The sequence below is a fragment of the Callithrix jacchus genome, chromosome 1 (assembly GCF_049354715.1).
Source record: "Callithrix jacchus isolate 240 chromosome 1, calJac240_pri, whole genome shotgun sequence".
Taxonomy (NCBI): Eukaryota; Metazoa; Chordata; class Mammalia; order Primates; family Cebidae; genus Callithrix; species Callithrix jacchus.
Window position 1 is genome coordinate 87580065 of NC_133502.1, and position 26894 is coordinate 87606958.

The following is a 26894-nucleotide window of genomic DNA, read 5'->3' on the forward strand; positions in this document are numbered from 1 at the left end:
AACTTTTGGTTCAATATTGTATGAGTTATATTTATTCCAATGGCATGTAAATTGCATGAGGCTAAGGAACCTTAGCACTTGTTGTTACCTACTTGGAGATATTTTTGTATTTTCGTTACTCTCAAGGGGCTTATAGAGCCAGACTAAGATTAAGGAATGGATTATATTGACTCTGCTTCAGAAGAGGCAACTTGATTTCTTCATATTCCCTTTCAATCTTCTGCTACCTGCTTATAATTTATTTTTCTAGTTATCTTTAACTTAAAAGAAATAAATAATAAACATCTACACTGTTAGAAACAATTACTTTTACTTTTTTTAAATTCTCCTTCAATTACCTACCATTTTCAATTCTTACATTATACCATTTAGCAAGTGGATAAAATACAACAGAAAGACTCATTTGGTTATTAATTTACTCTAACAACTAGAGGACTGAAATGAAGCTCCTGATATCAAGATGGAATTTGAAACATAAATAATGACATGTATGCCTAGGGCATATTTCAGCCTCACAGATCAATTCTAAGGAGCCCAATTCCTTTCAGGATCTTTGTTCAGAGAGATCAAAGTATTTGTCAGTTATCCTTTTTCAGCATAGCCTAAACCTACTTTTATCAAAAAGACTATTAGTAGGTAGAATTAAAAGTATCTAAAAAGATGAACAAAACTTTTGTTCGAGGTTTATTCATACACTATGATTCACATCGTAATCGGATTTTCTAAAACTCATGCTCTTGGCCTCTCCAACGCGGACGAATGGGGAAGAGGGCCTTGGTGTGTTGCGGTGAGTGTTACAGCTCAAATGGAACTCATGAACCCAAAGAGTGTGCGGTAGTGTGGTTCATCAGGCAGAGTGTAAGGACAGCTTCCATGCAATGGAAGGGGACCCAGAGCGGGTGCTGCTGCAAACTTGGGCGGCTGGAGATTATACCCCTGAGTTATTCCCTTCCCTTTCTTGTTCTCGTCCAATGAGAGGGTTTTTTCAAACTCTCTCTGTATCAGTTGATCTTTGAATCCTTTACTGCATTGGTTACCGTTTTAAAACCCTGAGTCACTGAGCCTCCGCCGGTAGGAGCCAGAGGCGGGAAAAGTCCTGCCTCGGAACAAAGCCCCTAGCCGATCCTGGAAGTTCCTCTAACACAGTCCCTCAACATTCAACATGAAGGAAGGTCCCCACAAAAAATTAGGTTCCAGTCTCTGATAGTTGATAAGTCAGGGCCTTGAGTCAGGAAAAAGCCAACCTAAAGTTTGTTCAAGCTGAGGAAAACATTAAAGCCATCTTGGTCAGCTGGTAACAATTCTCTGTGTTTCTAGTATAGGAAATTGTTGGGATATAATACAGTGTGTAAATATGATGGCAATGAATGTTCAAATCCATGATCTCTTTATATACTCTCTTTAGCAGAAGTGATTTCGGAATCAGATTATTCATAACTGCAAGACCTAGTAAGATCAAAGAAATTGGAATCTGGAATTATTCGATTTATTTATTTATTTAATTTTTTTTTAGGAGTAAAGGAAATACAATCAGTTAAGAAGCTAATATTTGAGATTTCTTTTCTAAAATAAACTTCCAGGCTGTCCTGAGGCCAGTTGTTTAAAATATCTACATCAAGGGTCTTATGAAATGAAAAAAAAAAGTTATAAAATATGACCCTGAGGCACAGTAATGTTTATAGTCATCAAAGAAAAAAACTACAGCTATTTTCTAGATATTCTACTTTCTTTTGCAGAAAATTATATAAATTCTATTTAGGAGCACTTCTTTCTAAGAATTGAATCATAAAAGTAGTTTAAAGAAGTTAAAAAATATATAATCTGAACATTTTTCTTAAGTAAACTTTTGCCATATTATTTTAAAGGAAAAATCATAATTCTGGTGTGTATCTGTTGAAAATAGAAGCTAAGTGACTTTCTAGTTCTATTTTATCTTACTTGTACCTCTTTACAAATGTTTTCACTTCCTGTAGGAGACAGTAGGAGGACCTAGTGAGGCCTCTCAACAAACCAAACCGTCATTAGAAATCATGCTAATTACACAGATTAAAAAGGTCAGGAAGGCTTGGTTGCACCAGAACTGAGAAGGGGAGGAATCGTATTCCTACACATGAGCAGTGTACTTTGCAATCTTTTGCCTTAGTAATTACACGTTTGGGGGGTCTTAGTTCTTTATTCCTGAGTAAGCTATTTGGCCTGGGAAGAAAGTTGTGATCTTAAAATATAATGCTTTAAGTTTCTCCAGTAACTTCCTGGAGTCATGTTGTCTGTTACCCTACATTTACACACAGGAGTATTCTTATATTCTTGAGTAATTTTTTTTCCGAGATCTCCAGAAATTTCATTTTTTATTCTAAGAAGATTTAGGTCAAACATTGTTTTTATTTGTTTATTATATGTGCTTGGACAAGTCACTTAACCTACCCAAATTTCAGTTTTCTTGAATATAAAAGGGATAATAATTATTAGTATTAACAGAGTTGTTGAGGCTATTAGTAAGATAATGTATGTGAATGTGCCATGTAAGTTGTAAAACCGAATTCAAGTATATAAAGAATAATTAATTGATTTGTTTACTTATGATAAAGGTGTTTTTTTCAGGGTTACATATTTTTCCATTAAGTCTTGATGTAGAATAAAGTTTTTTATCCCAATTTAATTCCTTCAGAGCCTTGAAGTGCACTTTTTGGAAGGCTATTCCAATGTTAACTTCTCTGTTGGGAAATAGAAATACATAGAACTAAAACATAAATATTCTACACTTTTGAATTTACTTCCCTCCTAGTCATTTGATTTATGTTAAATATTTTAAATCTTTTGCTCTTTCCTAAACTTGCCCTTTATCTTCATCTCCTCTTGGGAACGACCATCTCAGAAATTACAAGTACTTTTCTACTTCATTTTTCCACTCCTAGATTGTGTGTGTGTGTCTGTGTGTGTGTGTATGGTGGGGGATTATGAAGATATTGTTTTGAAAGTACAATACCTAAGGGAAAAATGGAGACTTAAAAAATAACATTGTAGCCCCTAAGTTGATCATCATAAAATTCAGCAAACTTTCAATAAATTGTCAAGATCTTATGACTAAAATGATTATTTATGAAATAGTACAAAGTATTTTTTAAGCGGCTGCTAAGAAATCTATCCTTTCTTCCTTCTAATTGCTAACAGTTGAAAGGCATAAGGATGCAAAAGGAAACCTCATTTTCTGACTTGACTTTTGAATACTCAACTTATTGTCCCTTTTTGACTCTTAAATGTCATGCCTTGTAACACTGTATTATTAAAGAGAGGTGAACTTAAAATCATAGCCATTTAAAGCTAAATATTGGAGATGATTTAATGTGAACTTTTATTTTATAGATAAACAAATGTACTAGTCTATTCCCGCTGCTCTAACAAAATATCTTAGGCTGGGTAATTTGTAATTCTAAGACATTTATTTCTGACGGTTCTGGAGGCTGGGAATTCCAAGATCAAGGTGCTGAAATTCAGTGTTGCTGCATCCTACATGGAGGAAAAGATGGAAAGATCAAAAGGGGTGAATGTTGTGACCTCACATGGCAGAAAAAATGAAAGGGCAAAAGAGGAGGGAGCAGCTCTCTGAAGCCCCTTTTATAAGGGCATTAATCCTATTCACTATGGCAGAGCTCTCATGACCTAATCACATCTCAGAGGCCCCATTTTCCAATACTGTCACCTTGGTGATCAGGTTTCAGCTTATGAATTGTGAAGGTGTACATACAAGCATATCTTCTTTATTGTGGTTTTCTTTTTTGTGTTTTGCTTAGTTGTGCTTTGCAGATATTGTGATTTTCACAAATTTAAGTTTTGCGTCAACCTTGTGTTGAGCCAGTCTATTGCCAGTATTTTTTCCAATAGCATGTGCTCATTTCATGTCTATGTCAGTATTTTTTAAGAAGGAAGTATTTTTAAATTAAGGTATATACTTTTATTTTAGACATATTGCTATTGCCCACAATATACTACAGTATAATGTAAACATAACTTTTATAAGCATTGGGAGATCAAAAAAATGTTTTAACTCACTTGGTTGCAATATTTCCCTTATTGCTGTAGTCTGGAACCAAAATATCTCTGAGCACAAACTACATTCAAACTACAGCACAAAATGACCACAAACTCTGGTTTGTGTAGAATCCATGTTTGACCTATTATCCTGATATAATTATTATTAGCAGCCTTGTTTATTCTCAAAGTTTTCCTGGTTTGTATGAAAAAGGACAAGGTCATTTTGTATGCATGGAAATACTTTATCTCTTAGTCACTGCAATTCATGAACGATTTTTAAACACAGATGGAAGGGCCAAATCCCACTAAATAATGTAGACAAATTCTCTTACAATGTTGACCATCTTTTATCTAAAAGCAACTAAAATATTTTCAATTTACCTCCGTATGATATAATGACAACCTCAAACACTGTGTATGGTTGTTGTTTTTTTAATATAAGTAAATAAAGTTCAGCTGCTTGGGACTAGGGGCAACATAATTACTTTCACCATGAAGAAATCAATCAGAAATCAGACAAACTTCACTAGACTCTTTCAGTTACCCAGAAATATGCCAGCTACAAAATATTTGCTGCCTGCTGTCTAGCCCTGGGTAGTAGAAGAAAATCAGGCAGTTAATGGTTAATTACGTGCTACTGAAAAGAACTGCTACTGAATTCATGTCCTGTACCTTTTAGTTTAAAGGGCTTGAACTTGAAGATGGCCTACTGTCCGGGGACCCTCTGGACATGGGGCCTAAGTCTGAATAAAGCCCCATTGTTTCTCTGTTTACTTGCTATACATCAGGCATTGGGCAATCTGTCAAGCATCTGCTCCATTCAGGCTTTGACTAATGATGTGGGAGGATCACAAAGTCTAATCTGACACAATGGCTATGTAAATGTCATTTGGGTCCCTTGCACATTTGCCCAAGGGCTCTTTGATGGGGCACATTTCAAAAACGATAAAGGTTGCAGCACCTGGTGAAGGATTTATGCTGTGCAGTCTTACTGATTTAGTTTTGTAGCAGACATTCCATTTTAAATTTAGAAATTAATTATTTAGCATAGCTAGTTTTATTGGGTACTATAGATTATATGAGGAAAAATAGGGGATAAGGTTTCTGTGTCTCATTGATTTTGTTAAATGAAAATAATAAATTCTTATGTATTTTTCTTTGATGTAATTCTGATAAAGGAGATATTAAATATACTTTAATCAAAAACTGTTTTTGCTTTAGAATGGCCCATGAGGTTTATAATCAAATAACGTTGTCAGTTAATCATTAATATAATACAACACTACGAAATTCTAATTCTAGAAATCAAATATAAAATTCTTAGATTTAATATTTAAATAATTTATAGAATATTCTAATGTCAATGAAGACCCACATATATACAAAAATATATATTATTATTCCCAAACCAACACACACCGTAATTATTATCACCAAACCAATATGTGAACACGTTTTTTGGAATAAGAAAGTTATTTTCACCTAATAAACATGAATAAAACACTTAAAGAGACCCTTAAGATATGATCATGTATTAAAATTGTTCCTCATCCTCTAAGGTTGCAGTTCTTATCTTTAACCCAATAGAATTACCAGAACTACTTTTATTCAATGCCAATTCTTGAACCTTACTTTTTTTCATGGTAGGTAGGAAGTTATTTCTACATTTGGAAGAAAGCATCATCAAAGCTCATTTTTGAAAGATGCAAGATGCAGTTCAATTTAAAGATAAAATGCTCATAAGAAAGCAAGGCTGAAAGAATGTTAAGAAGAATGTTTACGACAACCTTCGGAATGCAATTATTGGACTGGGGGTCTCTCTAGATTCATCACATAAGTTATTAGAGGTGAATTAATACATAATTAACATCATTAGTATTGGTTGCTGAAAGATGCTGAAATTTGTATATCTGAAGATAGGAAGTTCTTCTAGGAATGGCAGTTTGAATTTTGTAAAAACTACTGTGCTGTCCAAGTCCATCTACTAAAGTAACCAACCATCCCAGTTAGGCGGGGCTTGATGGATTTCTCAGGAAGTGGGATTTTCAGTGCAAATATCAGAGGATATCTGGTTACTTGAGACTGTAGGAAAGGAGAGAAGGAAATTGCCAAATGTCACTGTAAGGTACAAGTGTATTCACCTTTCCCCTAAAAATTCAAGGTAAATGACCATCCAAACTGATAGCTTTGATTTACAGCCCAGGAAGTGCATTATATTTGGGATATGTTTTGGCCACATTCCCCTACCCCTTTTCTCTTGGTAAAGCACTCTGATTCTGTCACTGTTTTTTGTTTTTTGTTTACATGTCTAATAACACTGAATTGTTTCTGTGAACGGACTTTGAAGTAGGTTCCAATATATTTTATTCTCTACCCTCATTTGTCTTTGTCTACTTTTATTCAGATCGTTCTTATTCCATTTCATACTGTGGCTATGTTTATGTGCTGATTCATTTTCCATTTAATTTATGTTTTCCGTTTAATTTTTCAATATGGATGTCTTTAATATGAAATATTTGAGTCACATAAAAATATGTAAAATATAATGTTAAAAGCAACAATGTATCCACTGCCAAGGATAAATAAAAACATTAAGATGGGGCCGGGTGCGGCGGCTCATGCCTGTAATCCCAGCACTTTGGGAGGCTGAGGCGGGTGGATCACGAGGTCAAGAGATCGAGACCATTCTGGTCAACATGGTGAAACCCCGTCTCTACTAAAAATACGAAAACTCAGCTGGGCATGGTGACGCGTGCCTGTAATCCCAGCTACTCAGGAGGCTGAGGCAGGAGAATTGCCTGAATCCAGGAGGTGGAGGCTGCGGTGAGCTGAGATCGCGCCATTGCACTCCAGCCTGGGTAACAAGAGTGAAACTCCGTCTCAAAAAAAAAAAAAAATTAAGATGAAGTCAAAGCCCCGCACCTCAATTGACTATCTTTTCCACCTTCCAGAGCCAAAAACTAGCCTGCATTTGATGTTTATCTTTCCAAGAAATCTTTATGTTTTTACTACAGATGTATATATCTATCAAGAGTAGATTATGTTATTGGGCATAATTTTAATATTTATATAAGTAAAGTCTTATGACATGTATTACTCTGTAATGTCAATTTACCAGTGTTGTGCATGCAAGATTCAGTTATACTAAATACATGGAACTCTATTTCAGGGTCTAATAGTATCTAATTTCACAAGTAAACTGTAATTTATCCATTCTTCTACTGATTGAAATTGGTTTTCTTTTTTCACTATTTAAAATAATGTTCCTATGTTATATAGATATATACACACATATAAATACAAAATACATATACACACATGTATGTATTGTAGATATATATACACACATATATAGATACATATACCCCTATAATTATACACATACACACATGTAACATATATACACACATACACACATGTATCATGTATAATACATATCTGCACACATATATACACATGCACACATTATGCACACATCATATGTGTATCATGAATAATACATATATACATATACACATATATACATATATACACATGTAATGCACACACATATGCACACACATTATAGGTGTGCCATATACCTATATATATGTATATTTCTGTGGACACATGTGAAGATGTTACTAAAGAGCATACCTAGGAGGAGATGCTTGGTCATGAGGGATGTGCACCAAACTTTATAATATATTGTGAAGACTAGTGGGTACAAATATTTATGTCCCCATTGCTGATATATTTGCCAATACCTTACTCTTTAAACTTTCCCACTTTTTTTTTCAATCTATGTGTGAGAAGAACTTTTTTTTTTTTTTTTTTGAGACAGAGTCTTACTCTGTTGCCAAGGCTGGAGTGCAGTGGCACGATTTTGGCTTACTGAAACCTCCGCCTCCCAGATTCAAGCAATTCTCCTGCCTCAACCTCCTGAGAAGCAGAGATTACAGGCATATGCCACCACACCTGGCTAATTTTTGTATTTTAGTAGAGATGGGTTTCACCATGTTAGCCAGGCTGGTCTCAAACTCCTGACCTCATGATCTGCCCATCTCGGCCTCTCAAAGTGCTGAGATTACAGGAGTGAGCTACCGCACCCAGCTGAGAAGAACATATCTTGTTATGGTATTTATCTTTATTTCTTTTAGTATTAGTGTGGTTGAACAGCTTTTATTGCACTTTTGGCTATGTGGTTTTTCTCTTATATGAATCATCTATAAAGATGTTGTGTCTACTTATTTGAGGACTATTTGTCTTTTACTTATTGATTTATAAGTGATTTTTTTTTTTTAGGGAGGGAAGGAGGAAGGGAGGAAGGCAGGAAGGGAGGGAAGGAGGAAGGGAGGGAGGAAGGAAGGGATGAAGGAAGGAAGGGAGGAAGGGGGGAGGGAGGGAGGAAGGGAGAGAAGGAGGAAGGGAGGGAGGGAAGGGAAGGAAGGAATTCAAGCAATGAGAGAGACATTGCCAACCTGGATCTAGAGGTTTACAAGTTGATTTCTTTTTTTGAGAGAAGGAAAGAAAAAAAAATGAGTAAAGGAGAGAAAGAAAGAGGAAGAGAGAGAGGGAGGGTGAACGGAAATATTGCTTTATTCTGAAAAAAATGGGTATTGATAATGGCCAATCAATGTTTCATTTAAACCTATGAGTAGGTGTGATGTGGTATTGACAAGAATGTATATTTTGTGTATTTGAAGTGGAGAGCTCTATAAATATTTATTAAGTTTACTTGTTCCGGATCTGAGTTCGGGTCCTTGATATCCTTATTAATTTTCTGTCTCATTGAATCTAAGTCTCGTATCTGTGTGTTAGGATCGTTAGCTCTTGTTGTTGTATTGATCCTTTTACCACTATATCTTTGTTGCTTTAAAATCTATTTTATCTGCTATGAGAATTGCAACTCCTGCTTTTTATTTATTTATTTATTTTTGCTCTCCATTTGGTTGGTTAATCTTTCTCCATTCCTTTGTTTTGAGTCTTTGTGTATCCTTGCATGTGAAACAGGTCTGGTATAAGTAATTTTATATGATATAGATACTAAATTGTTATCAGTTCTATGGTTTGCAAATATGTACACATTCTCTCAGTTTGTGGTCTGTCTTAGCACTCTGATGGCAAGAAGTTTACACTTTTTAATGTAATCACATTTGTCAGTATTTTTTTGTGGTTTATATTTTTTAAATTCTTAAAGTCATATATGTATTCCATATATATCCTTCTAAATATTTTAAAGTGATTTTCTAAATTTGTCTTTGGCTTATCCTGAAATGATTATTATAAATGGTGTGAGGGAGTGCTATGGGTTGAAATATGACTCCCCTAAACTCACATGCTTAAATTCTAACCCTTAGTTGGTCATAATGTATCTTTATTTGGAGATAAGTTCTTTACAGAAGTAATCATGTTAAAATAAATATATTATAAAATAAATAGATTAGGACCATAATCCTATATGATTTATGTCCTTATAAAAATAAAAATTTGAAGACAGATGCAGCATATAGGGAAAATGTCATGTGATGATGAAAGCAGAGATCAGGGTGATGCTCCTACTAGACCTGGAATTTGAAAGATTGCAGGGAAAGCAGCAAAAGCTAGGAGGCAACGAAGAGATTCTTTCTCATACACCCAGAAAGAACCAACCCTGAGGGCAACTTAATGCTGTACTTCTAACCTCCAAAAGTGTGAGACAATGCATTTTTTGTTGTTTAAGCCACTCAGTTTGTGACCCTTTGTTACAGCAGTACTGCAGACTAGAATGAGAATAATTTATTTACTTTTCAGTATCGTTAATCAACTGCCCCCAGAATCATAGTATTAGTCCATTTTCATGCTGCTTATAAAGACACACCCAACACTGGGCAATTTACAAAAGAAAGGGGTTTTTTGAACTTTCATTTCCACATGGCTGGGGAGGATGCACAGTCATGGTGGAAGGCAAGAAGAAGCAAGTCATATCTTTGTGGATGGCAGCAAAGAGAGAGCTTGTGCAGAAAAATTCCCATTTTTAAAACCATCAGATCTCATGGGACCTATTCACTATCATGAAACTGCATGGGAAAGACCCGCCCCCATGATTTAATCATCTCCCACCAGGTCTCTCCCACAACAGGTGGGAATTGTGGGAGCTACAAGATGAGATTTGGGTGGGGAAGCAGAGCCAAGCCATATCAATCATGTCTTAAATACTTCATATTTTTGACACTTAATGGAACTATCTTAATTCTGTGAAATAACAAGTCTCCACATATGTGTATCTATCGGACCTCTATACTTTGGAAACATATATCTATTTATTTTTGCACTAAAGCGAAATGTCTTATTTACTATAGTTGAATTACTATTGCTTTGTACATCTGATATGTGAGATCCCTCTCTATTCATTCTACTTCAGGAGCATTCCAGCTATATTTTTTCCTTATTATTTATGCATATACTTTGTAATGAAGATGTTAATTGAATGAAACATAAAATAAAATTTTAACGAGATCATTTGATTGGCATTACAAATTTCATATGAAATTTCAATTTAAGGATAATTAAAAACTTTATAATATTCAGTTTTTCTATTCATGATGTCATGTGTCTCTCAGCTTACTTTGGTATTTTTAATATTTTAAATAACATTTTCTAATTTTCTCCATGAAAGTCTAGGATGTATATTGGTTGATTTTTTTCCTAGGTGTGTTCCTTATTAAAATTTTTGTTACAACTGTTAAGACTAGTTCTTTAAAAATACATATTCTCACTGGTAGAGGGCTACAATTGTTTTTTATACATCAAAATGAGGAGTAAAATGTTGCTATCAAATTGTTAAGTCCAATAGCTTGCTTCTAAATTATCTTGGTTTCATAGGAAGACAATCTAATAATTGGTAAATAATATACACACTTAGGTTAATTTTTTTTCTGATTACACTTACTAAGGTCTCTACTAAAATATTGGATAATATCAATTTTTGTTTTGTTTCCAATTTAAATGAGAATGTGTCTGTGATTTCTCTGTAAGTATCATATGTGCTAGAGTTTTGGTTTTTTTTTTTTTAGATATTCTTTAATCAAGGCAAGCATGTATTCTTAAGAACCTGTGTCTCCACATTGGGAATCTTAGGAAATATTAAAAAGTAGTATATGAAATATACAGTTGAACTTCAATTTATATTTTTACCCAAAATATTTAAAACCTATATTTATTGACAGAAGTACATGCACATTATTTTTGAAAAGACACATTTTATGTTGGATGTTCACATATGTGTGTGTATATATATATATATATATATATATATTTTTTTTTTTTTTTACTGTTGCATCCACAATCAGATATATTTGGAGACCCATTGTCCTACACTAATATTTCTCAAATTCCTATCCAAAGACCACTTTGTTACCTAAATATCACCAAAGAGTCTTTTTTAAAAATGTTGATTATCAAACAATAAACTAAGAACTCTGGGGACATGAACTGTGAATCTGTATTTTTATTAAATCTCTGAGTCATTATTACAAAGAGTAAAGTTTCAGAATCATTGTCTCAAATAATAAAGATCAAGAAGATTCTAAATATTCCCCTTTTTATTTTTAAGCTTAAAACACTCAAAAAAGAACAGGGTTTGTTTGCCTGGTTAGCAACAAAAGACTCTCCACAAGAATACAAGTTTTGATCAATAGGAGTTTTATTACTTGTTACAAGTAAGGAGAGCCCTGGGACTATTCTCCAAAGCAGTGCTCTCAAAGGGAAAGCAACAGGAGGGGTTTATTGGGCAATGGAAAAGGGAGCAGGTGCATCATTGCATGGGGGCTGCTCCTAGAGGTGCAGACACAGGGTCATCATGCCAGCCCAAAGGTTGAGTGCTATTATAAAGAAGCTACAGCTCCTCCCAGGGTGGTTACTTTAGCATGGTAATCAGGAAAGTTCACTGGTGTACATGTGTAAGTTGCCAGGGTCTGTCAGGGGCTGGTTTCAGCCAAGTAGATGGCCATATACCATGCAGGGCTTGAAAAAAAAAAAACTGTAAGATAGGAAGCTGTAAAACAGGCAGATAGTTCAATCTGGTTGAATACCTAAAATCCCTGAAGACCCTACCTATCTGCTTACAAAACTTTCCTGAAAGTTTCCCCTCTTCTCATAGGATATTTCAACATGTGACTTGCTAAGTATCAATGAGCTACCTAATTAAAAAGAAATAAACAAAATAAGAAAATGTAAACATAAAAATCTCACATAAACTTTAAAGAATTAATTAATCTTTTAAGTATTATTACTTTTCAATATAATCACTTTGTGTGTTCTCTCTTGGAAAATATAGAAATGATCATGGTCTCTAAGCACTGAAGCACGCTGGTTTTGATTTTAGATACCATTTACTTTATGCTTTCGTTCAGGGTTTGTGGTTCAATTCTTGCCCAAATGCCCTCATACGTGTTAAGTCTAGTCTGATAATATTCTCTCCAACTGAAAATTTTTGTAAAGTAGAAACACTCTACATTTCAACTACTTAGATCTAAGCGACAATATGTTGGTCTTCAGTTCTCATTATTTTTCTGTAATTTTTACCTAACCATTTCTCCCAAGAGATCCCTAAGGAGTTCGGCAAGTAAAATTTCCATGTTTCCCTACCTGCTCAAAATGTACCAGTCTTCTCCTCTAGTTCTTCTGTAAAGAAAAAAACAGAAGTCCATCCTCCAGTTTCCCTTCTTCAAGGCTTCCTATTGATTTCCCTCTTAGGCTTGCCTCTCTTCCATTGTTTTACATAGTTTATTTCTACTGGAATAAACTATGTAGGAAAAAGAAGTTATTATCTTTTGCCCATGTGTGTGAGGATGATCACTCAATTAAAAATGATTTATTCAGAAAGGTTTCTTTTTTGTTTAAAAAACTTTCATTCAGAAGAATATTGAATGAGGCAAGAAATACAGTATAAGGAATTTTGAGCAGTGTTTGTAATTTTTACTAAATGATAAATATTATTATTTTAAAATACAATGAAAAGTTAAAGCTCTTAGTCTCTAACTATTGTGCACAGCAATCTACCGAGTTAATACAAATTTGTACTAATTACTTCTGTAATCCATAAATTATATGGTGCAGTATAATAAGAAATAATAATACATATTACAAAATGGTCTGACACCTTAACAAAAAACATCCTAACACATGGCTATGATACTGGAGGAAAATAGTATTGTGAAGTAGCTACACTTGCAGTTCACATAGAAAATGAATCATAATGTATTAATGCCTTCGAATAATTTGCAAGTAAATGAGCCAAAAAACTACATGGCACAACATAGGTACTTATGTTATTTGAGGGTGGTAGGGGTAAAGATAAGGAAGAGAAAAATTACAATAGTCTTGTGTTAATAAGTGTTTACATGTGTGCTAAGCCATCTTATAATGTTTAACCAGCAGATGTCTGAAAAGCAATTACTTTCTATTTATGATTTTGCTGATTTGCTTGCTAATAAAATGTTATTGCCCAATGACAATGTTGAATTAACTGCAAAATGACGCTCCTGAAGATTAGCTAGATTAAATCATAGAATCCAATAACTGAAGAATTACTTCAGAGATCATCTAGTCACTCTCAAGTCTCCCAGTAGCAAAATCCCTTTAAATCACTACGTAAAGATGATGGTTCATTCTGTCTATGCCAAAATCTCTGTCCAGTATCTGGATCCCGTCTTTCTCACTGAGAAAATTTGAACTTATCAAGGTTGCAGAGATGCCTAATTAAATCTTCACCACCAGCCTTATAGTTTAGATTGACCATATTATATAGATCTAGTTAAAAATAAATAAATAAATAAGCAGTGGTCTCCTAGAGGCTTCTGGGAAACACAAAAACAGGATAGGTCCTTTATCTCTATCTCAAATACTGATGTAAAGGAGGAAGCTACTACAATAACCATCTTGATGGCTTGAAAGAAAGGTCAAAAGAATTGCAGAGACTTTGACCCTGACATCCTTGGGCCCTTAAACAGCATTTGGCTACTCCCAAGTAGTTTGTTATGTGAAAACACAATAAAAATAATCCATTTTTAAAATCATTTATGATCTGGATTTTTCTTCCTGCCATCAAACGTAGTCTCAGCTTATAATCTATCTTTAAAATGTTCTACAGGTGGTATATCCACAAAATGATATCAACATTATTACTAAAGTTCTTCCATCTGGATTTCCATAGGTACTTTCACCTTCATAGATCACAAATTGAGATAATCATGGTCACCTTGAAACCCTGTTTTTTATTTTATTTTATATTTCCTGCTTTGCTGAAAGGAACTGCCTTCCACGGCATCACTGAAGTCAGAAACTGAGAGTCATAACTTTAGTCTTGTTCCTCATAGGCTCAGTGCCTTTTCTACATTAGCTCATTTAATTCTCTTATGAACTTGGCAAATCAGGTATTAATATTATTCAATGTAAGACCAAAACATGGAAGTGCTAAATAAACTGTCTCCAAGTTTAGACAGCCATTAAGTAACAGAGCTGACATTGGAACAGAGACAATTTGATAACAGAATTCACTTTTGATACATCCTTGCTTCTCTCTTATTCACTCGCCTTGTTCAATAGTTACCAAATCTTGATTATGTCACCACAATACCTGTCAAGTCTGTCTGCTTTGCTCCTTTCTTGTTAGTACTGATGTGTCCTCTATTCAAACAAAGACTACATTACAGCAATAATAATCCAATCAAGAGGAAATGGAATATTTATGTAGAGGGACAAGTGGGAAAGGAAACTAACACTTACTGAGTCTTTATAACACAAAGGCCTCTGTATTAGTTCACTTACTTTTCATAATGTCTCTATGAAGTAGTTATTGTAGTGCCTATTTGATAGATGAGAAACTAAGTTACACAGGTGGTCAGCAGCAGACCAACTGGGTTGAAGGGTAGTAATGAGATGTAAATGATGAAAGTGTCAATGATGTTGTTATTGATTGGCTTTAAAGGGCATCAGTTGTCCACATAGGGACAGTAGTTTAAGATTTTTGGACAGGAAGTTACATAATTTTGTGGCCACTGATTCTAAGTCTCAATGGAGTCAAATGAGTAAATATATAAGACTAATCACAAAAGTTTAATTATCTTAGCAATTTACCGCAGCATGTTTCAAATATGTCATAGTAGCAGCTTCAAAATATTCTCTAGAAGCCAAGCTTAAATTGATCCATGTGGGCTCAACTCCAGTCACAATATTTCAGAGAGAAAGCAAAATCCTAGGCTGCTTGATTTCTAGAATTTAGAAAACATATTGCATTATAGAACTGCTTTTGAAATCTTAATAAGAAAAATATTCATTGAGAACCAAATCAGATAAGTGGTCTGGTTTTATGCTCAATTGAATGATACCAGTTGTTTCACCAGTTTGCTAAATTCTAATATATTTACTAACTTTAGTCCACATATTTTTTCTTTTTCCACTTCTCTTCCCTTCTGCTACTTTGCCCTCTTCTCTTTTGTGTCTGAGTATAATAGAATAAAGATACCACAGAGTTTTGCTATTCCTCAAAAATGTAAATGCAGAAAATAAAATGGTTGTTGAATGTTAGACTCAGGCTGCTTTCTGCCGTTTACAAAATGCTAGGCTCATTTTCATATGAAGCCCTGGAAATAGAGGGAGTTAGACTGCAAAATGAAATGTCCTCGGAGGCTATTCCTGCATGGAGGACTACTGACAAATTTTATGGCCTTGGATTCAGAAATAAACACCATTCGACGACTGTTTGTACAGTCAGGCCATTAAGTGCAATGATTTGTATGTCCTCAAGAGACCCCTTAAACTACAGTGCCTTGCGTTTGCAGCAGCTTGGCAGGAGTTGTATTTTTTTTTAATCCTGCAGCTCACTGGCCAATAAAGTGTGTGCAAGGTGCAATACCTCTCCTGTAAGTACAGAGTCTCTTAGCGATGTCATGTATGCAAAGAGCATTGAAGGCTCATCTATTTTGTTTTGTTTAAACAACTTTCTTCATGAATGAGGATGCTTACCCTGTATTGAACATCCTGTAATCTGGAACTATGGCCAAAATAGTTTAATAGTTATCTCTAGTACTTCTTAAGAGGGTTTTTAAAAGTAGACCCTTGCAAAGATAAAAATGTTCTGATAATAATGACTCAATCAACATTCTAAAATAAAGATTACTGGTATTCACGAAGGAGTTTTCTTAAGCAAGCAAAGGTATTTATAAAAAATTATATTCACTGGGGTAACCTCTTCCTGAAAATTGGTGAGCCCCTTCTCCAGTTAAATCGTGGGCATTATTTTCTTGTCTAATCTGTGTTCATCCTATTTTGGGTTCCCTGTGCTATTTATATAGTTTCTTAGTTTGTGGATGTTTGCTTGTAGGTGCGGGTTTTATTGTATTTATTTGCTCATATGATTGCTCAAAATCCATGTTAAATTTTTCTCAGTAAATCTATATAGATATTTATTTTCCAATTCTCTCTAGAAAATCCTGGATGACTGATTAGCACATTACCTAAGGAATGGCTTTTATTGATTGATTGTAATTCTTAGTCTTGCAACCTTTTGCTTTCTGATTACTTTATATACTGATTTCTGAATGTCTTCAGCATCATCTAACAAACTATGTGGGAGTCAGGAAAATTGAAAATACTTTTGGATAAAAAGAATTTTAATTGGGGCCCAAGCTGAAAATGGGTTTTCCATATTGGACAGAAATATATGCCATCAAATACTATTCCCTCTCTTTCTCCTTTCTGGGGTCAGGAGAATATTTCTAACTTAAACTGTGTCATGTACCTGGAGCCCAAGTTCACAGATTGCAACACGTTACATGCAGTTGGAATTGAATTAAAGTGCTGAAATTTAAATGTGAAAATATTTACAAAGCCACAATTTCACAATGTATCCAGTCTTTTCTTTGAGTAGCTATTACATACCAATGGCTCTATGCTAGGCTTTAGGAATGATAAGATAAGGTCCATGACTCAAAAAATTCACTGTATAGTGAGAAAAAAGATAGATGAATAGTCAATTGCCAAAATACAGAAATATAAATTAAATGGCTTTATAACTTTTAACTCTAATCTTTTATTGGGTGCACAAAAGAATGTAATTCACAGAGCAAAATGAACCTGTTTATACAAAGGGCTACACTACTAAGAAACAAGGCAAAGTAAGACATTGTATATGAGTTTTGGGGTGGGTGTTTTACTTAAAACTTGAAGAGACTGAATGAGTATGCTTAACCCTCTAAAATTGCACAGTACAAGGACACTATAGCAAAAACTTAAATACATCTTACGATTGTTATACAACTATAAAAGTGGTCTGGCAGTTTGATTATGAAAATGCAAAAATTTAACTTTGATTAAAAGAAATAGCATAAATAATGAATTGACAATTCTATTGTTATTTGGTATTTAAATTTTAAGGACTCTTAGTGGAACCTATATATAAGCATTTTTTAAGCAACTACTCTGTGTAAAACACAGACACCTGTGCAAATATTTGTGTCTTTAATACAAGTATTCTGCTTTTCTTTTTCTAAATGGAATCAATATCTTTGTGACCATTAATAAGCATTTTGCCATTGGCCAGTCATAGTTTTGTTTCGATTTTTGTATGTTAAACGTAAAGGTTATGGCTCAGTGTGGTCTGGAATTTGTAGCTCACTTTGAATCATGTAACATTCACATCCTCTCCTACAAGATCCTTGATTTCTTCTTGTCTCATCTGGTACCTAGCACCCCAATCCCTATGAATCTTTGCAGCCATCACACATTTGTTTCTGTCCCTCTGCCCTCCTGCATCCCCAGTTCATTCAGTGACTCCTTAGAGTCCAACACTGCTTCAGCAGGTCAAGCTCTGGAACTGATTCTAAGGTTGGCTCTGGAAATCTCAACTGATGCATTTGAGCTTTCCTTAAATGCACTTGCCTGTCATGTGTAGCACTGACACAGCATCTCATGTGAAAAAATCATATAGAGTTTATTTAAAAGCCCCTCAGCTCCCTCGCGGCAGAAACCAAGCACAGGCAGCTAAATCATTGAGTGCCTCTGTTGTTTGCTACAAATCATAACATCAAATACAGCATGAGGCACACGGAGGAGCACCCCAAAAGTAATTTATGCCGATGAACTGCAGCGATTAACATAAGTAGCACTGTCTCTGCCTGCCTTGCTGAAAGTTAGATTGGGCTACAAGTGGAGGGAATCAGAACTGAGTGACAGCTTAAATCTCTAATGGCATTATGGGGTGTAATTATAGCAGGTATGCATATAGAAATCATGCTTAACATTTTCAAAGTACAGTCACATTTGGTCTTTTCAAAAGTAGATAAATGAATAAAATAGATATACTAGGGATAGAAATAGCCTCAGGAATTACAATTCTCCATAATGACAAGCAAAACGATAACATTGACAAAGTGAGTTTCTGACCTCTTCAGGGTTCTACCGTTGAACTGAAAGAATGATGATTTTACTGAAAAAACCCCCCAGGTGTACAGTTGTATAAGTGATGACTACTAGGCAGTTCAAAAATCAGCAGAATTTAACACTTTTTCCCTCTCTTGCTCTTCCATTCAAAGATCAAAGTCCAAGCCATGCATTGCCTATTTAGGCTATAATAGGAAAGGCTGACCCAAGCACAGCGCTAATTAATTAGAGAGCTCCATCAGTGTCAATTTCTTTAAGTCCATTTAAAAATCACTTATCTCTATAGTAGCAACCAAAAGTCATCTAATTCTAAAAAAGTGAGGTATGAAAATATGTTCAGAAGGATTTCGTGGCATCAGGGTTCTGAGGTCATATTGTCTTCGAATCAATACCAATCAATTGTGAAACAAACAAGAATGAGTCACATCTGACACAGTAGCTAAGATGTCATGTTGTGTGTAAATGAGTTCTTGATTTCATACAAGAAGGTTTCCCTCACGTCCTTTTGTAAGACATATCAGATTCTAGGTTGTGGAAGTAAACATACTATTGGAAATGAGGAGAAGGTATGCCAGCAGGGCCATGGAAATAAGCTGTTGTATGAAAAAGTGAAGAGTCACAGGGGATAGTATGCAAACAATTTTTAAGAAGCTGAATTAAGTTGTGTAACTAGAACTCACTTAGAATGAAAACTCTTCATTCAGATACACTGTAAAATCTATAACCCAGGCATATTTAATTCCTTACACTTAAAAAAATAAGATTTAGATTTTAGCATATTAAAAAATCAGTATGCTAAAATATATTGAAAATTCGAGCTTTCTAAACAGTCTTTTAAGAAAGAAAATAACACATTTCCAAAGCATGTTCTTGGACTAGCTGTGTAGAAGAAAGATGTCTAAGATTTAAACTACAAGATTCTTTCTTTATTCTTTAAACATGAACAGATTTTCACCCAGAAATACAGGACAGGTCCTAATGTTGACAGGCAGGATTATAAAACTTTGGTAACACTGTCGGTAGCATGAACCAAGGTTATGGTTTGGTTCATACTGGTTTTCCTTTTTGCCATAAAAAAGAGACATCAAAAATTATAATAGCTTTCTTTCTTTCTCTTTTTTCTTTTCTTTTCTTTCCTTTTTTTTTTTTTTTTTTTTTTTTTTTTGCTGCTTACATTTTTATTCATAAAGATGTTACATTCTCTCTACATCTTCAAGTTTCTCCATGGTCTTCCCTTGGGAGAATGTGAAGTGTTCCCAACAACAGCACAACATCCATCTACTATATTTTTATTAATCATAAGAGATACAGAGGCTGTGCTATTATCCCAGTGGGTCCAGAGGAAAGAGCATAGAGCCAAAGAGAATTACATTCTTTAGCCTTAAAATAAAATAAAATTTGCCTTGCTAGGTTTGGACTTGCTCGGAACCTGTGATCCCTTTCTTGTTTCTCCTCTTAGATGGGAATGTCTATCTTATGCCTGTGGCATCGTTGTATTTTGGAAGCACATATTTGTTTGGTTTCAGACAAGATAAATCATATCTGAAGTCTCACCTATACCTTGTTTCAATAATATTTAGATAAAACTTTGGACTAAGAATTTATGCTGGGAAGGGGTAGTAGTTCCTAGGTATTGCTCCTCATAAGGCATCCATTGATATTATTGTGGTGTGGCCTTGCTACAATTAGGTTGTGGTTAGTGGCCTAACTGTCCACTTGGCCTCCTCTGATATTCCTCTGCTAGGGAGGACTAGAGATCATTTATTATAGCTAGAAAGAAATGTCCTGTCTTTATACTCAGTTGTGTTACAGTCTGTTGAAAGCAGAAGCCTATATTACCACCTGTCTTTACTGGTGAGGATGGGGTGGAAGCAGACTTCTTCTGTGGCATTTGGAATGGGTTAAGATTTTGGGAGCTGTTGTAATGGGGATTAATGCATTTGAATGTGAAAAGAACATGAATTTTGGGCGTCCAGAAGGTACAGTGACATGAATTGAACTGTTTCTGTCACAAATTCATACTTCAAAGTCCTAACCCCTAATGTGACAGTGTTTGAAGATAGGGCCTTTAAAGACAAGATTAAATGACGTTATAAGGCTGGGGTCCTAAGCCAATATGACTAGTATCCTTATAAGAAAAGCAAGAAATAATAGGGATATCCACACTCAGAGAAAAGGCCACGAGAGAATGCAGGGAGAAGGTGGCCCCCTGCAAGCAAAGGAGAAGCTGGAGAAAACAGACCTTTTGACACTTTGATCTAGGACATCCAGTCTCCAGAACTATGAGAAATAAATTTCTGTCCTTTAAGATAATCTGTGGTATTTTGATATTGTAGACTATTATGGTCTGAAAGGTGGAGAGAGGAAGGCAGAGTGGCTAGGGATCTTGGGTTGAAAAAATCAATGTGGTAAACTTGACAACCCAGGAATGCCAGTGGATGCAGGCAAAAATGACCCACCAAATGCTTACTTTCTATAGCTAAAGGGCCAGGAGAGGGGTAGTCTGGGCCCTTTCTCTCTCTCTCTCTGTATATATGTTTCAAAGACATTGAACTGAAACATAGCTCAATTAGTATTTAATATAAATATATCTTTCTAAATATTTGGCTGTGAATGTCATTTATTAAGCAAACTTTTATTAATAATTATACAAAACATTAGAACAAAGCTAGCAATGTAAATTTTCAAATGTTCTACAGAATTTTTGCAACAATGAGTAGAATATTAGTAACCTGACATGACTTGTAGTCTTTTAAAATTTTTTCATGACCTTCATAACTTTGTCAAACCCAAAGAGATCAGTAAATATAGGGATCAGAGGAAGATCAGGAAGACAATTTTCATGTACTGGAAAATTATTAAGAAGAATAAATTGGGTCAAGGTTTGAATAAGGTGATGCTTAAGAACAGGCATAGTATGTGAAGACAGGAGGGCAGACAGATTCTGCCAACTGTCTCCTGCAGTGGAGACTTCTTTTGTCTCTTCACACTTTCTGCCTCCTGGAAATAGAATGCCTCTACTTTAGGGAACTGTCCCTTTATCTCCTCTCATTAGGGATCCCAGGTACAGATGCCATTGGACATTGTCATCAATCCAAAGTGGGCATGTGCTATTCACTCCCATCCTCAAACATCTTGTCTTCTAACAGTTATGCCTGTGAACAGGGGAGTCCAGTCCGTTCATCCACTGTCCAAATAGACATCTTGGCATTATCCTTGACTTCACCTACTCAAAAAATTTCAGGCAGATTTGCTCTGTTAAAGAAAATTATCTTTGGTTACTATTCACTTTTTTTTCATCTTTAAACTTGTCTAAGCCACTATGCTGTAACTGTCCACATCCATTCTAGAATTGCAGGTGTGATTATACCAGGTTTTTGCTCCTTAAAAAAAAAGTGACTTCTTATTAGTCTTGAGGTGAAGTTATAAGCATCTTAATGTAACAATAATTCCCCTGATGTTCTTTGTCTGCAGTGTCTCATTTCTATCTCCACCTCCAGCAGCATCTTTCGTGTTGTTGTTACTGACATTGGACTCTAGTCTCCAAATTGCTGCCTTTTTTTCAGTCCTTTACTTTTCTCATTTGTGCTTCTTTGCCTAGAATGCTCACATTTTCCTTTTTTATGCATATATTTTATCTAAAGTGTAATTTTCTCAAGGAAACATTTTCCTCAAATAAATTTGAGTGGGTCAAATGCCTCTTTCCTAAAAATTCTTTATATTCTCATCAAATTGATAATTGCAAATTATATTTATTTTGTTTCCAGAGATATATTCATGTTCCTGCTCCCCACTCCATGAGAGGAGATCCAGTGTCTCATTTTGCCCCAAATTTTATACTTAATCTTGATTATATATTTGATAAACTTGATGCTTTGGAATTGAAGTTGAATACCTGGCTACGTATGCTGAATATTTTAAAAAATCAGAACTTGAAAATTAAAATCTGTTGATGAATGAATATAAAATTTAAATGTTTATTGTCAGTCTTAATATACACAAATATCCATTTGAAATGAAAGCGAAATCAAATTGTTTGAAAGACATGCAAGCAACAAAGAAAATACATCCTCAACTTGATAGTTTAAGAAGAAAATATACCAGAAAAAAGATGGAAATAGTATGCCCTAAAACATTCTTCAGAAAAGGCGATATATGGACAGTTCATTTTTGAGCATTTTTGGTTACCTAAAAGCTAAAGAATATACTCAGGCATTGAGTATAATGATAGTTTCTTTTCTTTTAATTTTTTATTGGATTTTAGGTTTTGGGGTACATGAGCAGAACATGCATGACAGTTGCGTAGGTACACACATGGCAGTGTGTTTTGCTTCCTTTCTCCCCTTCACCCACATTTGACATTTCTCCCCAGGCTATCCCTCCCCACCTCCCCCTCCCACTGGCCCTCCCCTTTTCCCCCCAATAGACCCCAGTGTTTAGTACCCCCCTCCCTGTATCCATGTGTTCTCATTTTTCATCACCCGCCTATGAGTGAGAATATGCGGTGTTTCATTTTCTGTTCTTGTGTCAGTTTGCTGAGGATGATGTTCTCCAGATTCATCCATGTCCCTACAAACGACACAAACTCATCATTTCTGATTGCTGCATAATATTCCATGGTGTATATGTGCCACATTTTTCCAATCCAGTCTATCATCAATGGGCATTTGGGTTGATTCCAGGTCTTTGCTATTGTAAACAGTGCTGCAATGAACATTCGTGTGCATGTGTCCTAATAGTAGAACGATTTATAGTCCTTTGGATATATACCCAGTAATAGGATTGCTGGGTCAAATAGAATTTCTATTTCTAAGGCCTTGAGGAATCACCACACTGTCTTCCACAATGGTTGAACTAATTTACACTTCTACCAACAGTGTAAAAGTGTTCCTTTTTCTCCACATCCTCTCCAGCATCTGTTGTCTCCAGATTTTTTAATGATTGCCATTCTAACTGGCGTGAGACGGTATCTCAATGAGGTTTTGATTTGCATCTCTCTGATGACCAGTGACGATGAGCATTTTTTCATATGTTTGTTGGCCTCATATATGTCTTCTTCCGTAAAGTGTCTGTTCATATCCTTTGCCCACTTTTGAATGGGCTTGTTTGTTTTTTTCCTGTAAATCTGTTTGAGTTCTTTGTAAATTCTGGATATCAGCCCTTTGTCAGATGGGTAAACTGCAAAAATTTTTCCCATTCTGTTGGTTGCCGATTCACTCTAGTGACTGTTTCTTTTGTGTGCAGAAGCTGTGGAGTTTGATTAGGTCCCATTTGTCTATTTTGGCTTTTGTTGCCAATGCTTTCGGTGTTTTGGTCATGAAGTCCCTGCCTACTCCTATGTCCTGTATAGTTTTGCCCAGATTTCCTTCTAGGGTTTTTATGGTGCCAGGTCTTATGTTTAAGTCTTTAATCCATCTGGAGTTAATTTTAGTGTAAGGTGTGAGGAAAGGGTCCAGTTTCTGCTTTCTGCACATGGCTAGCCAGTTTTCCCAACACCATTTGTTAAACAGGGAATCCTTTCCCCATTCTTGTTTTTGTCAGGTTTATCAAAGATTGTATGGTTGTAGATATGTTGTGTCGCCTCTGGTGCCTCTGTTTTGTTCCATTGGTCTATATCTCTGTTTTGGTACCAGTACCATGCTGTTTTGATTACTGTAGCCTTGTAGTATAGTTTCAAATCCGGTAGTGTGATGCCCCCCGCTGTGTTCTTTTTACTTAGAATTGACTTGGCTATGTGGGCTCTCTTTTGGTTCCATATGAAGTTCATGGTGGTTTTTTCCAGTTCTGTGAAGAAAGTCAATGGTAGCTTGATGGGGATAGCGTTGATTCTGTAAATTACTTTGGGCAGTATAGCCATTTTCACAATATTAATTCTTCCTAACCATGAACATGGAATGTTTCTCCATCTGTTCGTGTCCTCTCTGATTTCGTTGAGCAGTGGTTTGTAGTTCTCCTTGAAGAGGTCCCTTACGTTCCTTGTGAGTTGTATTCCTAGGTATTTTATTCTTTTTGTAGCAATTGTGAATGGCAGTTCGTTCTTGATTTGGCTTTCTTTAAGTCTGTTATTGTTGTAGATGAATGCTTGTGATTTTTGCACATTGATTTTATATCCTGAGACTTTGCTGAAGTTGCTTATCAGTTTCAGGAGTTTTTGGGCTGAGGCAATGGGGTCTTCTAGGTATACTATCATGTCGTCTGCAAATAGAGACAATTTGGCTTCCACCTTTCCTATTTGAATACCCTTTATTTCTTTTTCTTGCCTGATTGCTCCAGCTAGAACTTCCAGTACTATATTGAATAGAAGTGGTGAAAGAGGGCATTCTTGTCTAGTGCCAGATCTCAAAGGGAATGCTTCCAGTTTTTGCCCATTCAGTATGATATTGGCTGTTGGTTTGTCATAAATAGCTTTTATTACTTTGAGATACGTTTCATTGATACCGAGTTTATTGAGGGTTTTTAGCATAAAGGGCTGTTGAATTTTGTCAAATGCCTTCTCTGCGTCAATTGAGATAATCATGTGGTTTTTGTTTTTGGTTCTGGTTATGTGGTGAATTACATTTATAGACTTGCATATGTTGAACCAGCCTTGCATCCCCGGGATGAATCCTACTTGATCATGATGAATAAGTTTTTTGATTTGCTGTTGCAATCGGCTTGCCAATATTTTATTGAAGATTTTTGCATCTATGTTCATCATGGATATTGGCCTGAAGTTTTCTTTTCTTGTTGGGTCTCTGCCAGGTTTTGGTATCAGGATGATGTTGGTCTCATAAAATGATTTCAGAAGGATTCCCTCTTTTTGGATTATCTGGAATAGTTTTAGAAGGAATGGTACCAGCTCCTCTTTGTGTGTCTGGTAGAATTCGGCTGTGAACCTGTCTGGACCTGGGCTTTTTTTGTGTGGTAGGCTCTTAATTGCTGCCTCAACTTCCGACCTTGTTATTGGTCTATTCATAGTTTCAGCTTCCTCCTGGTTTAGGCTTGGGAGGACACAGGATTCCAGGAATTTATGCATTTCTTCCACATTTACTAGTTTATGTGCATAGAGTTGTTTGTAATATTCTCTGATGATGGTTTGAATTTCTGTGGAATCTGTGGTGATTTCCCCTTTATCATTTTTCATTGCATCTATTTGGTTGTTCTCTCTTTTATTTTTAATCAATCTGGCTAGTGGTCTGTCTATTTTGTTGATCTTTTCAAAAAACCAGCTCTTGGATTTATTGATTTCTTGAAGGGTTTTTCGTGTCTCAATCTCCTTCAGTTCAGCTCTGATCTTAGTTATTTCTTGTCTTCTGCTGGGTTTTGAGTTTTTTTGATCTTCCTCCTCTAGCTCTTTCAATTTTTATGATAGGGTTTCAATTTTGGATGTCTCCATTCTCCTCATATGGGCACTTATTGCTATATACTTTCCTCTAGAGACTGCTTTAAATGTGTCCCAGAGATTCTGGCATGTTGTGTCTTCATTCTCATTGGTTTCGAACAACTTCTTTATTTCTGACTTCATTTCATTGCTTACCCAGTCAACATTCAAGAGTCAGTTGTTCAGTTTCCATGAAGCTGTGCGGTTCTGGGTCGGTTTGTGAATTCTGAGTTCTAACTTGATTGCACTATGGTCTGAGAGGCTGTTTGTTATGATTTCAGTTGTTTTGCATTTGCTGAGAGTGCTTTACTTCCAATTATGTGGTCAATTTTAGAGTAGGTGTGATGTGGTGCTGAGAAGAATGTCTATTCTCTGGATTTGGGGTGGAGAGTTCTGTAAATGTCTATCAGGTTTGCTTGCTCCAGATCTGAGTTCAAGCCCTGGATATCCTTGTTGATTTTCTGTCTGGTTGATCTGTCTAATATTGACAGTGGAGTGTTAAAGTCTCCCACTATTATTGTGTGGGAGTCTAAGTCTCTTTGTAAGTCATTAAGATCTTGCCTTATGTATCTGGGTGCTCCTGCATTGGGTCCATATATGTTTAGGATCGTTAGCTCTTCTTGTTGTATCGATCCTTTTACCATTATGTAATGGCCTTCTTTGTCTCTTTTGATCTTTGTTGCTTTAAAGTCTATTTTATCAGAGATGAGAATTGCAACTCCTGCTTTTTTTTGCTCTCCATTTGCTTGGTAAATCTTCCTCCATCCCTTTATTTTGAGCCTTTGTGTACCCTTGCATGTGAGATGGGTTTCCTGTATACAGCACACTGATGGGTTTTGGATTTTTATCCAATTTGCCAGTCTGTGTCTTTTGATTGGTGCATTTAGTCCATTTACATTTAGGGTTAATATTGTTATGTGTGAATTTGATACTGCCATTTTGATGCTAAGTGGCTGTTTTGCCCTTTAGTTGTTGTAGATTCTTCATTATGTTGATGCTCTTTAGCATTCAGTGTGATTTTGGAATGGCTGGTACTGGTTGTTCGCTTCTATGTGTAGTGCCTCTTTCAGGAGCCCTTGTAAAGCAGGCCTGGTGGTGACAA